The 25,325-nt window shown below is 46.4% G+C and overlaps 1 protein-coding gene across 4 annotated transcripts in view; it reads right to left on the reverse strand.

Annotated features, from left to right (window-relative positions):
• LOC142469163 (dual oxidase maturation factor 1-like) overlaps positions 1–25,325 on the reverse strand; it is an 81,567-nt gene that overhangs the window by 50,749 nt on the left and 5,493 nt on the right. The gene's annotated exons all lie outside the window — the stretch shown is intronic.

The raw sequence follows: 25,325 nt of genomic DNA on the forward strand, positions 1-25,325 counted from the left end.
TGCAGTAAGCACCGATAAAATCTCTTCGGCAAGTGTTGCCGATAGGCCTTATTTTGGCGATTTGCCCTCACAGTATTAAACATACAGAACACCTACAAGCTCAAATTGAACCCCCAAAATACCCACAACATATATATAAGCATATAAGTTTCACAGAGGAGTGCTACTGAGCATGGCAATATATATTTAAAACCAGAGACATAACATAAAACACAGACAAAGCTCAGTGCACATCCAGAAAAACTTATATTAGTGTAGGGACCCTTGAAACGTGGTCTGCCGTGAAGTTTGGCTCAAGGGCTTACAACAATTTGGCCAAAATGTTAAACTAAAAGACCATTTTATTTATTAGTTATTTATACATGTATATTTAGGCACTGTACCGTATATAAGTTTTTCTGGATGTGCACTGAGCTTTGTCTGTGTTTTATGTTATGCCTCACAGTATTCAGTAAGGGCCGAATCCATACCGATCCCTGCCCAATCACTGCAAAAGCAAAACTGCAGATGAGCCTGTGCCGATACAGCCTGGCTCCCGATAACCTTCCGATAGGCCTTTTCTGCCGATACGTGTTTGCAGCAGAGAGAGACCAGCCGCTCTCTCAGCGCAAACATCGGCAAAATATAAATTATTTATAAACAACTTTTACTCATAGTGTACATGTGCAGGGGGTCTCCGGAGCTGAACCGCATTGGTTTCAGTTCCGGGGACCCCCTGCTTCCCGAGATACAGGCCCCTTTATGAGGTGCCAGTATCCCTCTGCATTTAAAGGTCCCGATCACGTGACCGCGGAATGTAAACAAAGCAGATTACACTATGAATAAAACACCCATATCAATAAACACTCGTTCCTAACCTTTGCGGCTATGTGCTATGGTAACGAAGCAGCATGAATGTATTTTTAATAATAGTGTACTGTGAGCAGGGGGTCCCCTGAGCTGAACCGCGTTGCTTTGTGGACCAGGGACCCCCTGATTCTCGAGTTACAGGCCCCGGTATGTGTCATCGGGTGGCAGTGTCGCCGCCATCTTTATAGCACCCCATTCGCGCCGTGTCCGCTATAAATATGGCGGCGACACTGTAACCGATGCCCCAAACCGGGGCCTGTAACTCGGGAAGCAGGGGGTCTCTGAGCCACAAATCAATGCGGTTCAGCTCAGGGGACCCCCTGCTTCCGCACAATATTATTAAAATACATTAATGGTAAGCCAGGCTCAGTCGCAGACTCAGACCGACTTACTGTTTCCCCTTACCGTACCCCGTTCCCCCGACATAGACATGACTGGGTTGTGGCCAGAATTAGGGACCAAGTTTAGGGAGGCAGTGAAGTCAGACCCCAGCCTGGCTGGCATGAGACATCGGGCATCCGAGTCTCAGGCAGGGGAGGGCACTGATCACTGCCTTTGGCACTGGGGACGCTGTATAGAGAAGAGGGGAACCCGGGGGTAGAGGAGGGTTTGACCGGTAGGCGACAGCTAGTAGTGCCCCAGGGGTACAGACAGCAACCAATATAGGTTGAAATTGATGGACCTACGTCTTTTTTCAACCTCATCTACTATGTAACTATGTAACTGTTACAGGTAGCCCACTTTATTCTGCTAGCGGGACATCAGGGGGTCACTAAGATGAGAGCCCGGCTATTGCAGCATTACTACTGGCCGGGGTCGTCCCGGGATGTGGGCACTTTTTGCCGCTCCTGTGACGCCTGCCAGTGGGTAGGTAAGGCGGGCGACCGTGTGAAGACACCCCTGAATTCACTACCGGTAATAGGGGAACCCTTCCAGAAGGAAGTGGTGGATATTGTAGGGCCCCTTATGATTCCTAGTAGGTCAGGGAAGCGCTACATCCTCACAGTGGTGAATTTTGGCTACCGGTACCCTGAGGCGGTAGCGCTTGGCACCATTTACGCCAGGACAGTGTCTCTGGGATGCATGCGGTGTACAGCACCGGCGCACTACCCCTTACCATCCCCATACAAATGGATTATGTGAGAGGTAAACGGTAACCTGAAGCAGATGCTTCAGACCTTTATAGAGGCAGAGGGGAAAGACTGGGAGATTCACTTGCAGCACTTGCTGTTTGCCTACCAAGAGGTACCGCAAGAATCTACAGTTTCTCCCTTCGAGCTACTATATGGCCGCAGGGTATGGGGACCTCTGGACCTATTCCGGGAGGGATGGGAGGGGGAAGCTACTGATGCTTCTGTGATCCAGTATGTAGTAGATATCCGAGACCGGTTAGAGATACTCATAGAGGTGGCCCAGGACAATCTCAGGTCCGCTCAGACCAAGCAAAAGCAATGATATGACCGGAATGCCCATAGTAGAGAATTCATCCCAGGACAGCAGGTGCTTGTTCTCAAACCCACTCGGGAGAACAAATTGATGTTTGCCTGGCCGGGACCATATCCGGTTCTCCGAAAGATGAATGAGTACAACTATGTTGTACAGGTAGAGCCAGACAGAAATAAGACCTATCACATTAACATGTTAAAGGAATACAGAGCTCCGAGTATGGGAGCGGTGATCGCCATTTGTAGCCCACCGCTGGAAGATCCAGCGAGCAATGCTCTGCCTGATCTCCTAGGGGAGGCTAGGCAGGGAGGCACTGTAGAGCAGGTGGAGATAGGAGGTCAGTTAAGAGTGAGGCAGAAGTCAGATACCAGGGATATGCTAGAAACGTATAGGGCTCTCTTCACTGACATGCCAGGGAAAACACACCTCACCGATCACCCAGTGCTCACAGGGGACCTGCGACCTCTGCATAAGTATGCTTACAGAGTGTCAGCAGAGGTCAAGACAAGTATAGAGAGGGAGATAGAGGAGATGCTGACCCTAGGGGTAATTACCCCTTCCCAGAGCCTTTGGGCTTGTTCGGTAGTCCTAGTTCCTAAGAAGGACAAGACCACACGGTTTTGAGTGGACTACCGCTTGCTCAATGCTGGGACAGTCTCAGATGCCTATTCCATGCCCCGCATGAGGGGCAGCGGGCTGCAGGGCACCCATTGAGAAGGGGAGGTGTAGCGATGGAGAGGGGGGCAGTAATAAAGGGGTTACACCCCACAGGGCCACCCCCACCATCGTATGGGAGGCGAGGGGTTAACTGTTGTAATGTTTATGTGTTTTTATTCCCCTGCCTCAATGCAAACAAAATGTGTCTCCCCTGGTTACATGTATTTCTCCCCTTACGGTGTGTGCACCCAACACATCCACTGAGATCAGGTTGGAAGGGAAAAAGTGAATTGCATTAACATGTTTATGGCCCTTTGTTCCCCTTCCCGCCTTTTCTATCCCCATTTGCAGCCCATCCCATAGGCCGCCATTAGAGCTCCATGCTAGTCAATGGAGATTTCCGTGGTTTTTTCCTGATATCATAAAATACCAGCAGGTGGCGCCTGAGATGACGAGCAGACTTCGCCATTGAAATGAATGGAGTAATGCATTTCAAGGTGGATTCCTCGAGTCCGACCTCTAGGAACTAGCTGGTGGCCAGCCAAACCGCAAACCCTGAAAGCGGATACAATATCAATAAAGAGCTTTGATCACTCAATTGGCGTGGGAACTTGGTCACAGCCAAGTTCATCCATATTAAAATTGTATCTCTGGTCCTAGGGCAGCTAGCTGGTTAATTCTTTTTGCCCCTAGCTCAGGGGGTCCCCCTTACTTGACCCCAACAGGGTCCGATGGGCAATGGCCACAGGAAAGGTTCGCGGCTGCTACGAGGGTCGCCCCATTGACCGCAATGGCGAAGAAAAGCCGTGTGGCTTTAAAACACTAAGTCAGAAAGAGTAAAAAGTGAAAACCCATGTGACAGGGTAAATAAAAGCCACCAGCTTTATGCCTGGCAGACCTATGTTTAGTCTGCAGTGCAGCAGTGACTAGGTTAACTTCAGCTGGGAACCTCAGGACAATTAGTTGGATCCCAGCTGCCTAATCAAGGTGTGTTAAAAAACCCAGGCTGTAGACACATGCTGCCTAGCTGTTCAGGAGAGAGGAGTGAGTTACTGAAGAGATTACTGATACAAGGTCTGTTAGCAAAGTACATGGTTTATGAACTGTCTGTCTCCTGCATAGAAAAGAGTAGCTGCCTCATTTTTACTCTGTCTGCTAAAGAGAAACTATTTTGTTTTGTCTGCTGAAGAAAAAGACATTTCTCTTTTGTTTGCTGATGAGAAGCTATTTGTTTTGGTGTGTTGTATGTTTTAAGGCTAAAATAAATAAGCCTTATCCAAAGAACCCGCGTGTGTAGTTGCATGTACCCTGCAACATATGGTGTCAAGAAGTGCCGGGATTTTGAAAGGCCCCTGCAGTTAAAGGGCTACACACACACACACAAGAATGGAAAAAATGGAAGAATTTTTTTAAAGAGTTTCTGTGTGAGCAGACCAGACAGCAGGGACAGTTAATGCAGGAGCAGACCCGGCTACAAGCAGAGAGAGATGAAAGAGTATTGCAGCAACAAACCCAGCTCCTAACCCAGCAGTAGGCAGCACAGGAGGAGCGGATGGCCAAGCTGCTGACTCAATTCCAGGGTTCTGCCAGTCCAGAACTTGCAAGCAAACCCCCGAAACTCCTGAGGAAAATGGCTCCGAACGAGGATCCAGAGGCTTTTTTACTGACATTTGAAAGAGTTGCCGAAGCTCAGGGCTGGGCTACAGATCGCTGGGCAACTGCTTTGGCCCCACTCCTCATAGGAGAAGCCCAGGCCTCATATCAGGGCCTCCCAGCAGATCAGGCAATGGACTACCGACACGTAAAAGCCGCCATACTGGATCGCTTAGGTCTGACCCCAGAGACCTACCGGCAGCAGTTCCGGAACATGAAGTACACCGCTAAGATGAGACCCCGGGTCCTCGCTCAGCGGTTATTGGCCTTCTGTACACTGGCGACACACTTTACACGAATTCGGGTATACCCGGGTGTATTGAGGTTTGTGACTGTTTTCTGCCCGAGTGCATTGAGTTATTTTCCGGCAGGGATTGAAGCATTTTATTCCCGTTGGCTGCAATACTGCACAGTACATATATATATACTGCATTACAATTCATGAATTTATGCCATCTGGTAGACACGCGAAGCATTGCAGCCTATTAAATCCTAATCATTATCATTTAACAGATCAGCCGCCCATCAGCCAGGCATGAACCCAGGCTGGGAAGGCAAATGCAACGGGGCTTGTCAGAGGTGAGGAGTGGCGCATTCCAGGTATCTGCCAGGTACATACCGGGTATTTGCTCGAATAAAGTGTGTCGGTGCAGTACGTGCTGGATACAACCCGAGGAGTGCACTAAGGAGGCAATTCTTGAGCAGGTGGTTTTGGAACAATTTCTACAAATAATACCCCCTTCCTCACGCTCGTGGGTAAAACGCCACGCTGCTGAAACCCTAGCTTTGGCGGTCCGACTCGTGGAGAACTTCCTTGGGCCTGAGCAGCAGGCGAGTGTCCCCGACTCCACCGGCACTTGCGGACGCCCAAAGAGGGAGGTCGGATCAATGGGGAACCTACGGCCCATCCATACGCAACCGCCAAGTCCAACGGAAGGAGCAGTCGTTCCAGCAAGGAAGGAGTCCAAATGCTGGTCCCCGCTGAGACCCTCATCTCCTTCCTGATATCGGCTCGTCGCAAAATGAGAGGAACTTCCGAGGACGTCGCCCACAGGACCCACCAGTTGCCTGGTCTCCAGTATCCGGTCCAGCGGAGCGCTATCCACAGCCCCATCTTGCGAGGGATCCCTCCATGTTCCGCCTGCGGAGAACAAGTCCACCGGCATGTGGACTGTCCACTGATGGAGTGTTCATTCAGCAGGACCGTCGCCTCGGCCTTCACTGGGGAAAATTACAAGCCCTGGCTACTTCCAGCCCTAATTGGGGGGAAAACCGTCCAGGTCCTTGTAGATTCGGGCTCTGGGAAAACTCTGGTCCTCCAGGAACTGTTACCGCCTAACGTGTGTTCTTTTGACTCCCCATGGAGTATAGAATGTATACACGGCGATGTAAAACGCTATCCGACGGTCAAAATCCGGCTACAGGTAAAAGGTCAGGAGGCTTACCTCGAAGTAGGAGTCGCTCCTTGGCTCCCTGCCCCCATTGTGCTCAGCCGGAACTGGCCTTTCTTTTCAGGCCTAATGGCTCCAGTCTCTAATGAGGAGCCTCATTCTATGGCTCAGGAGAACCCTGGCAAACTGTTCCCCTTCTCAGCAGAACTTTTTCCCAGTAGACACCGGGTTCAAAAGACTCGGAAGCAAAGACGCTCTGACAAACAGGACTGGTTGCAGAAATCTGGGTCTCAAGGTGACCATTCTAGTAGTCAGAGGTCACAAGTGATGGCTGGGGATGGCCAGAGGGAGGGGGATATGGGCCCTGGAGATTTACCAGACCTGTACCTCCCTGACGTTCGCCAGAAGCAAAGGGAAGACCCAGTCCTTGCTAGACAGTATGACAAGGTGGTGAAAATTGATGAGCAGATTTTAAATGCACAGGGGGTGATAGTATTCCCCCATTTTGAGCTATCAAATGATATCCTGTATAGGGAGAATAGGCAGACACAAACAGGGGAGGTCACCAGACAGATATTGGTTCCCAAGGCGTTTGTTAAATCTGTGTTCACTCTAGCCCATACTGTCCCTTGGGGTGGTCACCTGGGCAGGGATAAAACATTGGACTGTATTTCATCCCGATTCTATTGGCCAGGGATGCATAGTGATATTGCTAAGCTATGTGCGGCATGTCCGGAGTGTCAGATAACTAGTCCTTTGGTTCCTCTACCCTTGGTGTCAGATCCCTTTGAAAGGATTGGGGTAGACTTGGTAGGACCTCTAGAACCTTCTGCGATAGGACACGGGTTTATTCTTGTAATAGTGGATTATGCAACAAGATATCCTGAGGCGTTCCCCTGAGAACAGCAACGGCAAAGCAAGTAGCCAACAAGTTGTTGGAGCTGTTCTCACGGATTGGACTTCCCCAGGTTATATTGACAGACCAAGGTACAAATTTCATGGCTAAACTGATGCAGGATGTCTTAAAGTTACTAGAGGTCAAGTCGGTTCGGACATCGGTCTACCATCCACAGACTGACGGATTCGTGGAAAGATTTAACCGAACTCTAAAAGGGATGCTGAGGAAATTTGAAGATTCAGAGAAGAGAGCCTGGGATGAACTTCTCCCTTTTCTGCTGTTTGCAGTGCGGGAAATTCCCCAAGCGTCCATGGGATTCTCTCCATTTGAACTGCTCTATGGCCGCCAACCCCGGGGTATCCTAGACCTCCTAAAAGAGTCCTGGGAGGAACAGCGGTCGCCTTCTAAGAATACCCTGCAATATGTACTAGACCTTAGGAAGCGTCTAGATGTGGTCGGCCATTTTGCTAGGGAGAATCTTAGATCAGCCCAGGACAGTCAGGAGACATTACAATCAAATGGCAGGGCCCATTCAAAGTACTCTGCCGTACGGGTGATGTGGATTACGAGATCGCTCAACCAGGGTCCAGAAAGGGTAAACAAATTTACCATGTGAACTTGCTGAAACCCTGGAAGATGCAGCGGTCTCTATTCATCCACCCGGTGGAGGAGGAAACGGACTTGGGTCCTCAGCCTCCACGGGAGAACATCGTGAGTGACGATAAAATCCCAATGGGTAAACAGTTGTCCTCTGAACAAAAAGGGGACTTGTTAGCAATAATTACACAATTCCATGATGTTTTTTCTGATTTACAAGAACAAACTAACTTAATTTCACATGCGATCGAGACAGCACCTGGGGTAAAAGTACGTTCCCGTCCTTATAGGTTGCCTGAAAGTCGTAGGGCTCTGGTAGAGCAGGAGGTACAAGAAATGTTACACTTAGCAGTGATTGAGGAATCATGCAGTGAGTGGTGTAGTCCACTAATTATGGTCCCTAAACCCGATGGGAAGGTAAGATTTTGTGTGGACCTCCGAAAGGTCAATGCGGTATGCAAGTTTGACGCATATCCGATGCCAAGGGTGGACGAATTAATTGACGCCCTTGGTCACGCGGAATATATATCCACGCTGGACTTGACAAAAGGATACTGGCAAATACCCTTAAAGGAAAAGTCCAAGTGCACAACAGCCTTTGCCACTCCCATGGGTTTATACCAGTTTGTGACAATGACATTTGGACTGCATGGAGCCCCAGCCACATTTCAGAGACTCGTGGATAAGGTACTGAGACCCCATAGGACTTATGCCGCAGCCTACCTAGATGACATTGTCATTTATAGTAAACACTGGCGGGCCCATCTAAATAGGCTGAAAGCGGTCCTCAAATCTCTAAGAGAGGCAAGGCTCACCGCTTGCTTGCCCATGTGGTCTCCAATATGTAGGACGTACCTCAAGACCTCTGAGGGTACGCATTTTGGAGCACATGGGTAACATACACAAGCAGGTATTAACATATAGTGTCTCAAGACATTTTAGTTTATTTCACGAAGGAAATCCAGGGAGTCTCGGTTTTAAAGGGATCGAGAGAGTAGATCAACACTGGAGGGGTGGAGACAGATTCCAAATATTATGTTAAAGGGAAACGTATTGGATCTACAAACTTAAAACTTTGACCCCCCGAGGAATGAATATAGATATAGATCTGGGGGCATTCTTATAGTTTAAAGTCCTGTTCATCTCTAGGATAAACCCCCACAGCAATCCCTTTTCCTTTCTTTCCAGACCTTATTACTATCTAATTATTCCGCAAACCCAAACATAAGAGTTGGGATTTTTTAAGATATGTGCATAATACACAGTGTAGTTTGTCTATACGTGCCTATTTATTTTGTTCTTCTCTGATTCTTTTCAGATCCAGGGCCATACCACAAATTATATATATTTGGTCAAAAATGTTTTTGTATGCTCTGATAACTAAAAATGTAAATTCTGATGATGTATATTTATCACATTTATTTTTGTATAAGTTTGATTAATCACTATATATTGTTCAATTGGTAGTATACCTTGCCTGATTATTTTATATGTACAGAATATCACACTAGATGATATTCAGATTTATTCCATACTCTCTATTGAATTTGTTAAAATTGGCACTAGACTATACCAGTTTATTTTTAAATACACAGAACATGAAATTAGATGATATTATGAATTAATATAAATCCTCTATTGATTTTATAGCCTCATGTGTAAAGGCTATCTTCAAACTATGCACATATGTGTATATATCTGTGCATATATATATTATATATCATTTTTAAAAGGTTTTATTTGTATCATATCGCACACAAGGATTAAATATATCACAAAATATGGTTATTTTAAACATTTCATTTAGGATTCACATAGAGACACCCACTGTCCTTATATTTGTAACTATTGTTGTAATGTGTTTATGTTTTTTGACATAAACATTAAAATGATGGATTACCAATCACACTCACTTTTAAACGTATGTATAAGTAAGGATATACTTATACCTCTTTAACCTAGTTGTCACAATCACCTTTTCATTTCACGCCTCTTATAAGTCCCATTAGAAGAAATTATCAATTGCACTGTGCACAAAGTCTGTTATTCGGACAGCACTAATATTGCTATACTAATCCTTAGAACAAGTATTGTTACTGTTAAATGTATTCCCCCATTCGGACATCACTATGTGCTACCCGAGTTATATATACTAATGTCTGCACCTATGAGGTGCATTTACAATGGAGTCTTCATTCCCTAAAGACATTTGGGGGAGCACCTACGAGTTTTTAATTCTCTAATTAATTTCAATTTCGCTGACAAGACAGGGGATTGGCTACCAGCAGCATATATACCGGTATTAGCCTTATCCCCCAATCTACGGAGCCTGAAGAAGCCCGCAAAGTGGCGAAACGCGTTGCTCTTTTCTGTCAGTGTTTTTGGACAATCTCAGCCACCGTCGAGGAGCAGGCAACGGAGCAACGCAGCAGCATATCCGGACGCGGAGTCAGCTAGCTGCGTAAATCGATCCCTGCAATTTATCATCCTATAGACTGGCTGCATCATTTTATTTGTTTTCATTCGTTTTTAACACTTCATGTTCTATTTTTAATGTTAAATAAAAGGTAGGTATTGTTCATTCAAGACTATACTTTGTCTCAATACCTAAGGGGAGGAGCGTCTAGCTTTTCTCCCCCTGCCGGGATACCAACATTGAAGCCTCCAGAGATACCCTTATGTGTGTTTTCTCACACAAGGCCGTGTGAGTATCAACTTTTATATTTATTATTACCAATCATCACCCACCACTTAGAGATACCCCTATGTGTGTTTACTCACACGAGGCCGTGTGAGTATCATCCTTTATATTTATTATTACCCATCATTATCCATCATTCACGTGCTCATTAAGTATTGGATACGACCACCATAAGTGTTACAAAGATAAGATACCTCCCCCACAGGTTGAACTCACACTTGGCCGTGTGAGTGACTGCATTTATCTGCTGTATCATATTACAGCTGGTCATTGTATATTATTGTTATCAGCAATATTGTTCATACATGTGTATATCTGTTTGCCTTAAAGGTGACGCCTGAAGGAAAAGTCGTCGGCGAACCTAAGAATATACCTGGACCAGAGAAGAAAGAAAAACACCACAACAGAGGAAAAAGAAAGAGGAGAAGAAAAGAAAGAAGACCACAAACACACCTTGATGTGATAGCATTTACACAAGGCCGTGTAATTGTGTTTCCATTTTTTATTGCTCCCACCACCTTTAATTAGAGTTTCTTATCAGAGGTTTTATATATCACAATATTATAAATCACAACATTATCCCTCTACCTGTGCTCCCCCTTTTTTTCTGTATCCCCGTACTAACAAGGATCCTGGATAGATCCTATTGGGGTCAGAGTCATAGGAGAAACGACGTCACCGAGGGGACCCTTGTACAACATTTTCAAGGTCGTAAACCATCCATTTCATTTATCCGATTAAACACTTTCTTCGGAGGGAGGGCCCGGGTTTTCTCTGTCCTCACAGCTAACCCTAAGAAATGTGCCTTGGGTAAGGCGGAAACATAATACTTAGGGTATGCAGTGGGAGGTGCAAAAGTAAGGCCACTAGCCGACAAGGTAGTTGCCCTGAAAGAAGTTCCGACCGCCCAAACAAAAACGCAGGTGCGCTCTCTGCTGGGTTTAGCAGGGTACTACCGGCGGTTCATCCCCAACTATTCGGAAGTGGCAGCCCCTTTAACGGACCTCACAAAAAAGTGTGCCCCTACACAAGTGGTATGGTCAAGGGATTGTCAGAGAGCCTTAGAGGACATTAAAAGGTGTCTATCAGAGGGTCCCATCCTTAGAAGCCCAGACTTCAACAGCCCTTTTGTAGTGCAAACAGATGCATCAGAGATTGGGCTAGGGGCAGTGTTGTCACAACAGTTTGAGGGAGTTGAACACCCTATCCTTTTCCTGAGTAGGAAATTGTTCCCGAGGGAAAAAAACTACTCATTGATTGAGAAGGAGTGCCTCGCAGTAAAGTGTGCAATCGAGGCTTTGAGGCATTACCTGGCAGGAGTCCATTTTACTTTGGTGACGGACCATGCTCCACTGAAGTGGTTAAATAGTATGAAGGATTCCAATGCTAGAATGACTAGGTGGTATATGGCCCTCCACCCCTTCTCATTTGAGATTCAGCACAGGCCGGGAAAAGAGAACGCAAATGCTGACTTCTTTTCTAGAGAAGGCGTGGATGGTCGGGCTTCAGCCGTGCATAGCCCCAGCCACACACTAATAGGGGAGGAATGTGACAGGGTAAATAAAAACCACCAGCTATATGCCTGGCAGACCTATGTTTAGTCTGCAGTGTAGCAGTGACTAGGTTAACTTCAGCTTGGAAACTCAGGACAATTAGTTGGATCCCAGCTGCCTAATCAAGGTGTGTTAAAAACCCCAGGCTGTAGACACATGCTGCTTAGCTGTTCAGGAGAGTGAGTTACTGAAGAGATTACTGATACAAGGTCTGTTAGCAAAGTACATGGTTTATGAACTGTCTGTCTCCTGCATAGAAAAGAGTAGCTGCCTTATTTTTACTCTGTCTGCTAAAGAGAAACTATTTTGTTTTGTCTGCTGAAGAAAAATACATTTTTCTTTTGTTTGCTGATGAGAAGCTATTTGTTTTGGTGTGTTGTATGTTTTAAGGCTAAAATAAATAAGCCTTATCCAAAGAACCCGTGTGTGTAGTTGCATGTACCCTGCAACAACCCATATCTCCGGTTCTGTAAGGACTAGAGGGCTGGGATTTGGCTACCATGTAGACTGGTCCAGCATGATTGCATGGCAATTTCCAGCCCTCTCCGATCAACCGAACGGAGTATGGGTAAATGTTTAAAGTGTGATTCTGCCATTGATTTCAATGGCAGAGAAATGCAATTTCTAACACGTCGGTTTAAAATGTATTACTGTATCTCCGTTTTGGTGGGTCCCAGCGAGCTGAAACTTGGCCACCATTTAGAGTCCCTTCCGGCATGAGGGTCTGGCAAGTTTTAGCCCACTCGGCCCACCCGAACGGAATATTTTGATTTATATAAAATATTGGAACTGTACTATATTTTACTGTATGCCTGGTAGAATACCCGCGAAAATCCCTGACCCATATGGTATGTTAATGGGCAGGGGGCGACAGTGTGTCTGCACAAAAGCCACTGATCAAAGGCTCATCCCCCCGGTTTGTATATACAGGGTGGAGAAAACGCAGGACATAGCCTTTCACATGAAGTGCTATAACCTTTAGTCAGGTTTCCCCGGCCCAGATCCCCATCTGGCAGACTCAGAGACACCAACACTTTTGCGTGGGGCTAGGAAAATGGGAGCCTGACTAAGGGATTGTGCGCATGTGCCAGGTACCTGGGGGGCAGGTACTAAAGTGCTTCCCACGTTAGCTGACAAAAGGTAATTGGGTGCAGATAATTGTCAACCAATATCTGAGACCCAATGTTAAGGATAGAGCCCAAATCCTTTATAACTGATTGTCAGCTCTATGCCCAATGTTGTTCGTGACTACATCTAACTGATACCTGATGCCTTGATGAATTGCTAATCCAGATCCTGATTACTTCATTGCCCCATTCCCTAAGTAAGTGTATATATTCTGTGTGTTATTTGTTCAATATTGTGTGTTCACCTTCCCTGAAGGAATAAACTTTCTTTATCATATCACAGTCGCATTCAATTCAACCCAGTTATTTTGGTGTATATTGTAACCCTGTAAGCTATCGTGACACTGTGACACAGCAATGTTGCATAGTTTGTTTAGGAGAGATTTGGGGTCTCTCCACTTGTTCTGTGCACCATTTACATTTAAGTGGTCCATACAGTTCTTGAACTGTAGTGCTGCCTTCACCACATACTTACTGTAGTTATAAATATCTATTTGTTATTCTTATGAATTGCTGTCAAGCCCAGGATTTCATATTTAATAACTTTACCCAAACCTTGGGGCCACGTTGGCCAAACCCCCCTGATATTTCACAGATCACCAAAAGAAAGCATTTCAAAGTACATTTTAAAGGTTTGGTTATTCTACAGTTTATTTATTTATAAAATATTTTACCACGAAGTAATACATTGAGAGTTACCTCTCGTTTTCAAGTATGTCCTGGACACAGAGTAAAACAAATAAAACATGGTTACAAAAACCGTTACATACAAATGAACAGGGTATACATTATATACAAGACATTGCGTGCACAGTTAAAGAAAATATATATTATGGGCGTATGAAACAGTTACAGACCAGATTAAAATGTGAGACAACCATAGATTTGAAAGAACTTAAACTGGTGGTGGATGTGAGAGTCTCTGGTAGGTTGTTTCAGTTTTGGGGTGCACGGTAGGAGAAAGAGGAACGGACGGATACTTTGTTGAGCCTTGGGACCATGAACAGTCTTTTGGAGTCTGATCTCAGGTGATAAGTGCTGCATGTGGTAGGGGTGAAGAGCTTGTTCAGATAGCTGGGTAGCTTGCCCATGAAGAATTTAAAGGCAAGAAAGGAAAGGTGAACTTTGCGCCTATACTCTAGTGATGACCAATCTACTTCTTTGAGCATTTCGCAGTGATGTGTGTTGTAGTTGCATTGGAAAACAAAACGACAAATTGAATTGTAGAGGGTGTCAAGTTTGCTAAGGTGGGTTTGAGGTGCCGAGCCATATACTATGTCTCCATAGTCAATAATTGGCATTAGCATCTGCTGTGCGATACGCTTTCTGACCAGGAGACTTAGGGAGGATTTGTTCCTGTAAAGTACCCCTAGTTTGGCGTAGGTCTTGGTTGTCAGGGTATCAATGTGCATTCCGAATGTTAAGTGGGAGTCAAACCATAAGCCCAGGTATTTAAAACTAGTGACAGGGGTTAGGGTGGTGTTAGCGTTGGTTCTAATCAGGAGCTCAGTCGCTGGAAGCTTTAAAAATTTAGTCTTGGTCCCAAATACCATTGTTACAGTCTTGTCAGTGTTTAAAAACAGTTTGTTTTGGGAAATCCAGTTTTCGAGTCTCAAAAAGTAAGACTGAAGTATGTGTTGAAGGTCAGAGAGGCTATGGCTGTGTGCATACAGGATTGTGTCATCTGCATACATGTGTATTGAGGCTTCCTTACAAGCTGTGGGAAGATCATTAATGAACACTGAGAAGAGTAGGGGCCCAGAATAGAGCCTTGCGGGACACCACAGGTGATATCCAGGGGGTTGGAGTTAGAGCCTGAGATGGACACATGTTGGGATCTTCCTGATAGGTAGGACTGAAACCAGTTTAAAGCATGCTTCCCTATTCAAGAGCTCTGGAGTTTGTTAAGCAGGATAGCATGATCAACTGTGTCAAAAACATTTGCAAAATCTAGGAATACTGCACCAGTGAGTTGTCCCCGTTCCATTCCACACTGGATTTCATTGCAAACTTTTAGCAAGGTAGTTACGGTGGAGTGTTTGGGACGAAAGCCAGATTGGAGTTGGCTAGGGAAATTTGTCTTGGTATAGAAATCGCTTAATTGGGAGTGGACACATTTTTTCACAACTTTGGATAGAATTGGGAGAAGTGAGATTGGCCTGTAGTTTGAGACAGTGTTTTTGTCCCCACTTTTGAAGATTGGGACAACTCTGGCAGTTTTCCAGGTCTTAGGGATATGGCCTGCAGACAGGATAGAGTTGACTATGGAAGCAATTGGTTTGGCAATGGCTGGGGCACCAAGTCGTAGGAACCTAGATTGTAGTAAGTCAGGTCCGCATTGGCTGCTTAGTTTTAGTTTGAGTAGCGCTTGTGTAATCTCCTCTTCAGATACTGGGCCAAATTGAAAATTGTGGGCAGTGTTGGGAGGGGTTGGGGCTATGTGTGTACTCCCAGGATGAGATTCAGATTTGTGGTTTGGGCTGCGTTTCGCTAATAAGTTAGTGGCACACCCCACAAAGTGATCATTGAATGCATTTGCAATGTCAGTGGGGTTTGTCAGAGTAATATCCCCCTTAGTGATATTACTTGGTTGTTGATGGTTAGTAGGCTCGAATATATTGATGATAACCTTCCATAAGTTAGCTGGGTTTGATGTATTTTGGTGGAGATTGTCAGAGTAATATTGTGCTTTTGCGTGCCTTGTTTGCCTTGTGCACATATTCCGCATGCATCTGCAGTGATTGAGATCCTTGGTAGTGCCAGTTACTTTGTATCTTTTCCACAAGGCATCCCTTAACTGGTAGAGTGCTATAAGGTCAGGTGTAACCCATGAAAGGTGGCCCCCCCGTATCCTTATTTTGCGTAGTGGAGCATGGGTATCGCAGAGTTTTAAGAACTCGGATTGGAAATAGTCGACCGCAGAATCAGGGTCGGGAATTAAATCGATTCTGTGCCATGGGCAGTTTGTAAGGTCATCCAGAAACTGTTGTGGGTTTAAGTTTTTAAATGTTCTAGTGAGGAGAACTTTAGGGCTTGAATGGGGCGGTTTAATTTTCCTTACACAGTACACTATTGCCTGGTCACTGAAAATATCAGGAAGGATGCCAGAGGATTGGATTCTGCTGGGGTTTGAGGAGAGAATCCAGTCTAGCAAGGAATGGTTATGCGATTTCAGGTTTGTCCGTGTGGGTTGGGAAATGAGCTGTGATAGGTTAATTGACTTGAGTTGTATCTGGATTTTGTGGTTTTTAGGGTCAAGCCAATTGAAGTTGAAATCCCCAAGAACTAGCAGCGCACTCTTCTCATTCAGAGAGGAAATGGAGCCAAGAAACTGGGTGATATCAGTCAGGGATTGTAGAGGGGCTTTAGGGGGGCGGTAGATGCCAGTGAGCAAGATGGGCTTAGAAAAGGGGAGGCAGATTTTGCCAACTAGAATTTCAAAAGAGGGTGGGCTTGGGGGGCAATTTAACAGTGTAAATTGTAATGTCTCTGCAATATAAAATAACACCCCTCCTCCTCTCTTTGACCCATCTCTCCTAAAAATGGAGTATCACTGAATGGCGATATTTGCATCAGGGGTTTTAGGGGTTAGCCATGTTTCTGTAAGAACGATGGCTTTGGGTTTATGCATAAGGCACCATGCCCTTAATTCGTCCAGTTTGGACAGCAGGCTCCGGATGTTTATATGGGCGACAGATAGCCCTTTTTGGAATTTAAAGGTGGAATTCTCAGAGACATTGAATAGAGTTGAAATGGGAGGACCTGGGTTAGGTTCAATATCACCTGCTAAAGAGAGTAATAGTATGCGTAGAAATTTGACTAGTTGATTGCAAGTTGTAAATTTGTGATGTTTGCCATTAGAATGAGCAGTGGTTGGTGTGCTGGTTTTTAGAGTTCTCCACCAACATTCAGTAGATAGTGCAAGGCTTTTGAGTAGTCCATGGTGTATGGTGATGTTGGGTGTGGGCCAGGATGGAGGCGTTTGTAGTGGATAGAGGGAGTAACATCTCCATGAGGCCAGGAGAAAGAAAAAAGTTAAGATACATACACTGGCGACACACTTTATTCGAGCTTGGCTAGTCCCACGAATTCGGATATACCCGGGTGTATTGAGGTTTGTGACTGTTTTCTGCCCGAGTACATTGAGTTATTTTCCAAGCAGGGATTGAAGCATTTTATTCCCGCTGGCTGCAATACTGCACAGTATATATAAATAAACTGCATTACAATTCATGAATTTATGCCATCTGGTAGACACGCGAAGCATTGCAGCCTATTAAATCCTAATCATTATCATTTAACAGATCAGCCGCCCATCAGCCAGGCATGAACCCAGGCTGGGAAGGCAAATGCAACGGGGCTTGTCAGAGGTTAGGAGTGGCGCATTCCAGGTATCTGCCAGGTACATACCGGGTATTTGCTCGAATAAAGTGTGTCGGTGCAGTAGCAGGTTCATTATGCCAGAGGTAGGCAGTGCTGCATGGAGCTGTTGTGAGCAAAGTGAGTGTGTGCAGACTAAACAGCAGGGGTGTGTCTGTTCCTTGTCAAATGTTTTGCTGCATTGCAATGCTAGAGTCAATTCAGGGTTTCAGTGTTTTGTGCAGTCAGTTTTGGGAGAGGCTGCAGTGAAATAAGTTGTAAAGGGGTGTGGGGTTAAAATATGCAGGGTTAACAAGCATGGAATCAAAGTGTGGACATATAAGCTCACTGTTTGTTGCCTTGAGGAAAAGTTTGCAGAAAGGATGCAGTCCCCAGTCACCTCTAGTCAAACTATAGTCTAACTATTATTGTCACTTATATTGATCACTTTAAATGCATCACTCTTAAGATGCCAATGCTACCTTGCCAATGCAGGGGGATATTTATTTTATACATCTAAAGCAGTCACATGCCCCCCCCCTCCTCCCCAATAAATCAGCTTGTTCCAGTTGGTCAATTAACAGCACACAGAAGAGTGTGGGTGGGGGGGGAGGAAACACCTTTTGATATGCAAACAAACCAAGAGAAATCAATAGTACAAGCCGGGAGGGTAATTCTTTTAAAACAGGACTTGCAGATGATCAGGGACATACCAAGAGAAATCAATAGTACAAGCCTGACAGTAGTGTCAGGACATTTTCTATTTCAATTCCCCCTACTTACAAAACATGATGTCCTTATCCCTAGCTACCATCAGTCCCATAAAACACATACTGCACCGACACACTTTATTCGAGCAAATACCCAGTATGTACCTGGCAGATACCTGGAATGCGCCGCTCCTCACCTCTTACAAGCCCCGTTGCGTTTGCCTTCCCAGCCTGGGTTCATGCCTGGCTGACGGGCGGCTGATCTGTTAAATGATAATGATTAGGATTTAATAGGCTGCAATGCTTCGCGTGTCTACCAGATGGCATAAATTCATGAATTGTAATGCAGTATATATATATATACTGTGCAGTATTGCAGCCAGCGGGAATAAAATGCTTCAATCCCTGCCTGGAAAATAACCCAATGCACTCGGGCAGAAAACAGTCACAAACCTCAATACACCCGGGTATACCCGAATTCGTGGGACTAGTCGAGCTCGAATAAAGTGTGTCGCCAGTGTATGTATATTTGTGTCATTTGGAGTGCTACTGGGTTTGTGATCAAAATGTACTGCACCGACACACTTTATTCGAGCAAATACCCAGTTTGTACCTGGCAGATACCTGGAATGCGCCACTCCTCACCTCTGACAAGCCCCGTTGCATTTGCCTTCCCAGCCTGGGTTCATGCCTGGCTGATGGGCGGCTGATCTGTTAAATGATAATGATTAGGATTTAATAGGCTGCAATGCTTCGCGTGTCTACCAGATGGCATAAATTCATGAATTGTAATGCAGTATATATATATGTACTGTGCAGTATTGCAGCCAACGGGAATAAAATGCTTCAATCCCTGCCGGAAAATAACTCAATGCACTCGGGCAGAAAACAGTCACAAACCTCAATACACCCGGGTATACCCGAATTCGTGGGACTAGCCGAGCTCGAATAAAGTGTGTCGCCAGTGTATACAAGAGACAAAAGGCTCCAATGCATTACTAGGTATTTTATCTATATTCTTTCTTCATAAATATGGATCATTTAGTTAAATACTTTGGCAAAAATACTTTAAGCCTACAAACACATCACACTATTTCAGTAGGTCCTACACTACTAATATTATACTGTCTTATGTATTTCTTCCACTGCATAGAGAGACGAGGAAAAATAAAATTATGCAGCTAACAGCATGGGGTGTGTATATATGCAGTGCCTAATGAGTTAGATGTAACCAGCACTATATATGTGCTATATATATGCTACAGCAAAGTTCAAACTGGTTAAAAAGCATAAGTTCTCTAATAATTATAGTAAAAAATGTCTTAACAAAAAAAAAGACGTGCAAAAAAATATGTATACACCTCCCATGGGCCATAAAAACAATTTTTGTATTTGTAAGTCAATTCGTAAGCACTATAAACCTGCAACCTCTGGTGTGCTAGATTGATTAAAATACTTAATACTTTCTGCCATTTCAATTACATTATTATATATATTTTTTTTATTGAAGTAGTTAAATAGGATTAGTTTAAGAAATATCGGGACAAAGCTCTTTGACCCGCATTTTAGAAAGATCTATACAATTCTTGTCCTTTAAAAACAAAAAGATGGACTTCCGGTGACGTCACCGTGAATGGTAGGCTAGGTGAAGAGCTCCCGACACCCTCCATACAAAGCAACTAATCCTAGCACCCCAAACGGCTAAAACACCCCCCAAAAGTGGCCAGCATCCTCCCTGAGAGCCCGGACATGACAGGGAAGCAGCAGAGGAAAATCCAGAACCCTGTCACAAAGTTTTTTCCGCCGGCTCAGAGACAGATGGAGCCGTCCTCTGACTCCCAAGATGGCGCCGAGGAGCACGAGCACGCCGCAGAGGCCGCAATGCTCGGCCAATTCAATCCGGCCCAGCAGGAACTCAATAAAGATTTTTCTGAGTCCCTGTTCCTCAGAATGAGATGGGGTTTTCTGGAGGACCTTGAGACGGCCCTACGAGGCATCAGAGCAGACCTGGGCACCCTAACAACAAGAACCGAGGAACTGGAGACAAGAATGGACACTATCTCGACAGCCCACTCTAACACTTAGGACGATATGGCAAGAATGGGCCATGAGATTGCTGACCTTAAAAGCGCCCTCGAGGACCACGATACCGCGACCGAAGACAAAATCTGCGCTTCAGTGGAATCCCTGAGTCAGTCCCGCCGTAATCTATCCAGCCATACCTCAAGAAAATATTCCTGAACTTAGTTCCTGAGCTGTCTGAGCACGACCTTCAGCTCGAAAGGGCACACAGAGCCCTCGGACCAAAATCCCCAGACCCAAACCGCTCCAGGGACGTGATTGCGAAATTCCACGTCTACACTGCAAAGTAAAGGATATCAGCGGCTGCGAGAAGGGCCGGAGACGTCCAAGTGGAAGATTACACAGTCCAGATTTTCAGTGACCTATCCAGGACCACGGTCATGAAGAGGAAGGAGATGAAGCCCCTCACGACTCTCCTACGAGACCAGGGAGTAAAATATCTTTGGGGCTTTCCCTTCAAACTAATAGTGCCCAGGAATGGCAGATTCTTTACTATTTCGGATCCAGAGGACTCCAACGACTTCCTATAGGCCCTCGGCATCACTCCCCTGCGGGAGGAAGACTGTCCCCCATGGCACGACCTGAGTCTGCGGAAACCCCACGAGCCTCCGAACGTCTCGCCAACCAGAGGACCCACTGAACCCAACACCACCCAGCCGTTTGGCGGTCGGCCCTTTTCTTCTCCGCTCCCCCACATGGCTACCCCCATACCCACAAACCTACTCACCTTCCTCTACGCAACCCTGCCCGTAACCCGTTAGTTACCAAAGAGACGATCCGTTAGCGACTGGAACTGCATCCCCCTCTCCTCCCCCCATACAGGGTCTTGCCCCTGAACGAAATTGTTCGTGTCCCCCAACCCCCCCCCCCCTCCTTACCTCGCTCCGTCTCACCCCATCGCACCTGGACTCTCCACACCACGCCTCGCCCAGCATCCATCCCCCAGAGCCATTGAATCCTTCCTGAGTACCTGCCATAGAGAAAATGTCCCGCGAGACATATCCTCCCTCACAACGACTGACCGGGAACAGCGATAGACCGCCTGCCAACGCACCCCACCGCACAACGACCCCTGGAAACCAGTTGAGTGGGGGTCATCACTGGGCAGAGCACTCCACAGGACCGCTTTTCCCTGAGAACCTTGCTCCTCAATCCCCAGCAGTCCGGACAAAGCAGGAGAGTATCTCCCCGGGACTACCAGCTGCGACGCAAGCCCGGAACCCCGGAGCAGAGGACTTATTCCCCCCGCTAGGAGTCCCAGAGGGAAGGTCGTATATCCCAAACATACCTCCCCCCACTATCTCCCTATCCCCCCAACCCAGTCCCCCGTTCACCCCCATACTCCCGCACTCAACGGTTTCACCTCCCCAAAGTCCGCTACAAACGTACCCCCCCTCCCCTTCCCCCCTTCCCCTCGCCCCCTTCCACTCCCCCCCCCATTCCCCCTCCAACCCCACGCACACTCAGGTTAAAGGGGCATTCTAAGCCCATCCTTATAGATCTATGCACCCCTCTTGGTCTCCTGCACTAAAATTAAGTTGATTGTAATGTGTTGATAATGTGTTGCACTTGGTCTAATGCCATGTCCCCACGAGCACCCATCTCCCCCCCCTCCCTCACCCTCCCCACCTCTCCATCCCCTCCCCCCGCCTCTCTCTCTCCCCCCCATCTCCCGGCACTACCCCTCCCACCAGTCCCCAGCACCAAGGGTTATAAAGGTTAATATGCTCAAAGAGTTACCCTCCCACCCGCAACCTGATGACTCCTTGATAGCAATGTTCCTAGTTCCCTGAGTTATTCCCCCTACTCCTGCTGCATGCAGACTCCCCACTTGGCTCAAATCTGGAGGGTGTCGGACCTCCCATCCTGGCTGCGCCCCATGATTGGCGCCCCGGAAGGATCTCCAGGGGTTCTGAACCCCCTTCCTTTGCCACCACGGTGCCAAGGGAAATTTCTATTGGGCTCCCGGAAAGCCTGCATCTCTCCCTCCCCATATGTGTCTTCTCCCCCTCCCCCACCCTTCCCCCCCCCCCAATCTCCAGCCTCTCCCACCGATAAGGACCCCAGAGCAGGAAACATGAACACCTTCTCCCTTCCCCCCCTCAAAGAGCCAAATTGCCCCCGTCATGGGAGACACACGGGGCCCAGAGTATTTAACTTTGGGAACAAAAGCCCAAATAATGTCGTCAATTAAAATTATCTCCCTTAATGTAAGGGCCTCAACTCAGTTAAAAAGCGTAAATTAGCACTCCAAGAACTTTGAAAAACCAAAGGCGACATTATCTGCATTCAAGAAACCCACTTTAATTCAAACGACCCCCCTAATACGTTCAAACATGCCTTTCCACAAGCCTTCTTTGCTTCATCCCCCAACAAAAAAAGAGGAGTTGCTGTACTGATAAAAAAACAATGTCCCCTTCGCCCCCGCCAGGATAACTAGAGACCCGGAGGGAAGATACCTGCTCCTGCAGGGCACCCTGTCGGGATCTCCGATCTCTATCATTAATGTATATGCCCCTAATGAAAATCAGGTCCAGTTCCTCCAAAGTCTGCTTGACTCTTTAGACCAATCTGTTCTTTCCTCCCTGCTAGTGGTCGGGGACCTTAACATGGTTCTCTCTCCAGACCAGGACAAATCCAAAATGCCCACTACCACCCACTCAACCCAGAGCCAGAAAAAAGCCAAAAAATTCAGGGAGACCATACAAAACTTCTCTCTCATAGATATTTGGAGGGCCCAGCACGTAGGCCAGAGGGACTACACATTCTTCTCAGCTCCGCATCAGTCCTACTCGCGGATCGACTACTTTCTAGGCACCACAAATGTTCTCCAGGCATCCTCCCATTCCGATATAGGCCCAATCACATGGTCCGATCATGCTCCAGTCGAACTGACCCTCTCTCTGCCCTTTGTTAAGAGCTCCGCATATAAGTGGAAACTCAATGACTCCCTTCTCAATGACCCGCAGATAGTGAACTCAATCAAACAAAAGCTAACCTCATTCTTTGAAATAAACAGCGGTTCTGTCTCAGCAGCGGCAACGCTCTGGGAAGCACACAAAGCTACAATTAGGGGGGATCTTATCTCGCTAGCCTCTCATAAGAAGAAAATGAAGCTTAAAACGCAGAAAGCACTGACGGATAAGATCTCAGCCCTAGAGCAACAACATAAAAAGGCCCCATCCAAAAAACTATTTAGAACTCTGGATAAAACTAGGACAGAGCTAAAACTATCCCAGCTCGAAGAGGTAGAGAGAGCACTAAAATGGACCAATCAAAGGTTCTACGACAAGGGTAACAAGGCAGATAAACTCCTGGCCTCAAAACTCAGAGGTATAAGGGCAAAAGCCCAAATCACGAAGATTCGCACAAAAGGTGGCCAGATTTTCTAAGTTGAGAAAGAAATCGCTCAGGAGTTTGCGAACTTCTATGAAGACCTTTACAATCTTCACCCCCCTGGCCAAGAGAAGGATAGCACCGAGTTAGCCTCCCAATACCTGGCTCGGTGTAATCTACCCTCTCTAACTAAGGAGGAGCTCGAAACTCTGAACCAAAAACTCTCACATGAGGAACTGACCCAAGCCATAAGCTCCCTTAAAATATCCAAAACACCAGGCCCAGACGGATTTTCCAATGCCTACTACAAAAAAATCACAACATCCCTCTCACCCTACCTAATCGATATGTTCAACTCCTTCCTAGAGGGAGCCCCGATCCCAGGCACAATTTCGGCTGCCAACCTAGCCATTATCCATAAGGAAGGAAGGGACCCACTACAATGCGGTAGTTAAAGACCGATCTCCCTGCTTAACACAGACCTGAAACTCTTCAGCAAGATCCTTGCAAACAGACTAAACCCTATTCTCCCCAGACTAATTCATATAGACCAAGTGGGCTTTGTGTCAGGAAGACAGGCCTCTGACAACACCCGCAAAATCATTGACATCATTGACCATGTGCATCTCAATAAACTCCAAGCCATGATACTAAGCCTGGACGCCGAGAAGGCGTTTGACTGAATCAAATGGGCCTTTCTCGACCAAACAATGATAAAATTTGTTTTTTCAGGCCCCTTCCTAGAAGGAGTCCGTGCCCTTTATCAGAATCCCACCGCATACCTAAAACTCCCAGGTGGACAGTTAAACCCAATTTCCATAAAAAATGGAACCAGACAGGGCTGCCCCCTCTCCCCTCTATTGTTTGCTATCTCAATTGAACACCTAGCAGCCCAAATTAGAGTCAAACCAAGCATCTAAGGCATAACGATCGCTGTCATAGAATCTCACTCTTCTCCGACGATGTAATACTGACCCTTGCCGACCAACATATTTCCCTTCCCAACCTACAGAAACTACTAGACCAATTAAGCCAGGTCTCAGACTACAAGATAAATACAGACAAATCCAAAGCACTCAACCTATCCCTCCCAGGACTCATTTGGAAACTACTGCAGTCGAATTATAAATATAAATGGAACAATTCCCACATAAAATACCTAGGAGTAAAAATAACCAACACATATAGCACCCTGTACCGGGCTAACTACCCCCCCCCCCCTTTTCGACCAAATCAAAAGAGACTTAGACGCTTGCAACCTTCACCAGATATCCTGGTTTGGTAGAGTTGTATCCGCTAAAATGAATATCCTCCCCCGCCTACTTTACTACTTCCAAACAGTCCCAGTACCAATCCCATTAGCAGAATTAAGGAACATACAGTCCCACATCCTACACTTCATCTGGAGACAGTGCAAACCCAGAGTCCCGAGATCAGTTCTCTTGTCCTCAAAGACAAGAGGAGGTTTGGGAGCCCCAGACGTGGTTAGATACTATCAAGCAGCCCAGCTGAGACAAGCGGTGGTTTGGAATAACCTCCCGGACTCCAACTGCTGGCTCGCAATAGAATCCCACCAAGTGTCCCCCACCCACCTCCCGATATTGCTCTGGTCCCAGACATACAAAGAAAAGAGACCCCAAAAACTTGAGCTTGGGCCGATGAAATGCACGTGGTCCATTTGGACCAAAAACAAAGGGAAATACAGCCTAGCTTCATCCCCCTCCCAACTCACCCCAATCTTCGGGAACCCAGAATTCCCGCCTGGGTGCTCCCGTACCCAATTTGGTCAATTCCAGGACATAGATATTAGAATGGTTGCAGATCTGCTGAAGAGTGATGAAGCTCTGTCCTTCCAAGAGCTCAAAACTAAATTCCTAGCCCCCAGCCTCCCCATATTCAAATTCCTTCAGATAAGGCATTTCCTTGGAGCTCTGTCCCAGACCCCCAAATTCCCCCCGCAGACCAG

This window comes from Ascaphus truei, chromosome 18, assembly GCF_040206685.1.
Source record: "Ascaphus truei isolate aAscTru1 chromosome 18, aAscTru1.hap1, whole genome shotgun sequence".
Classification (NCBI taxonomy): Eukaryota; Metazoa; Chordata; class Amphibia; order Anura; family Ascaphidae; genus Ascaphus; species Ascaphus truei.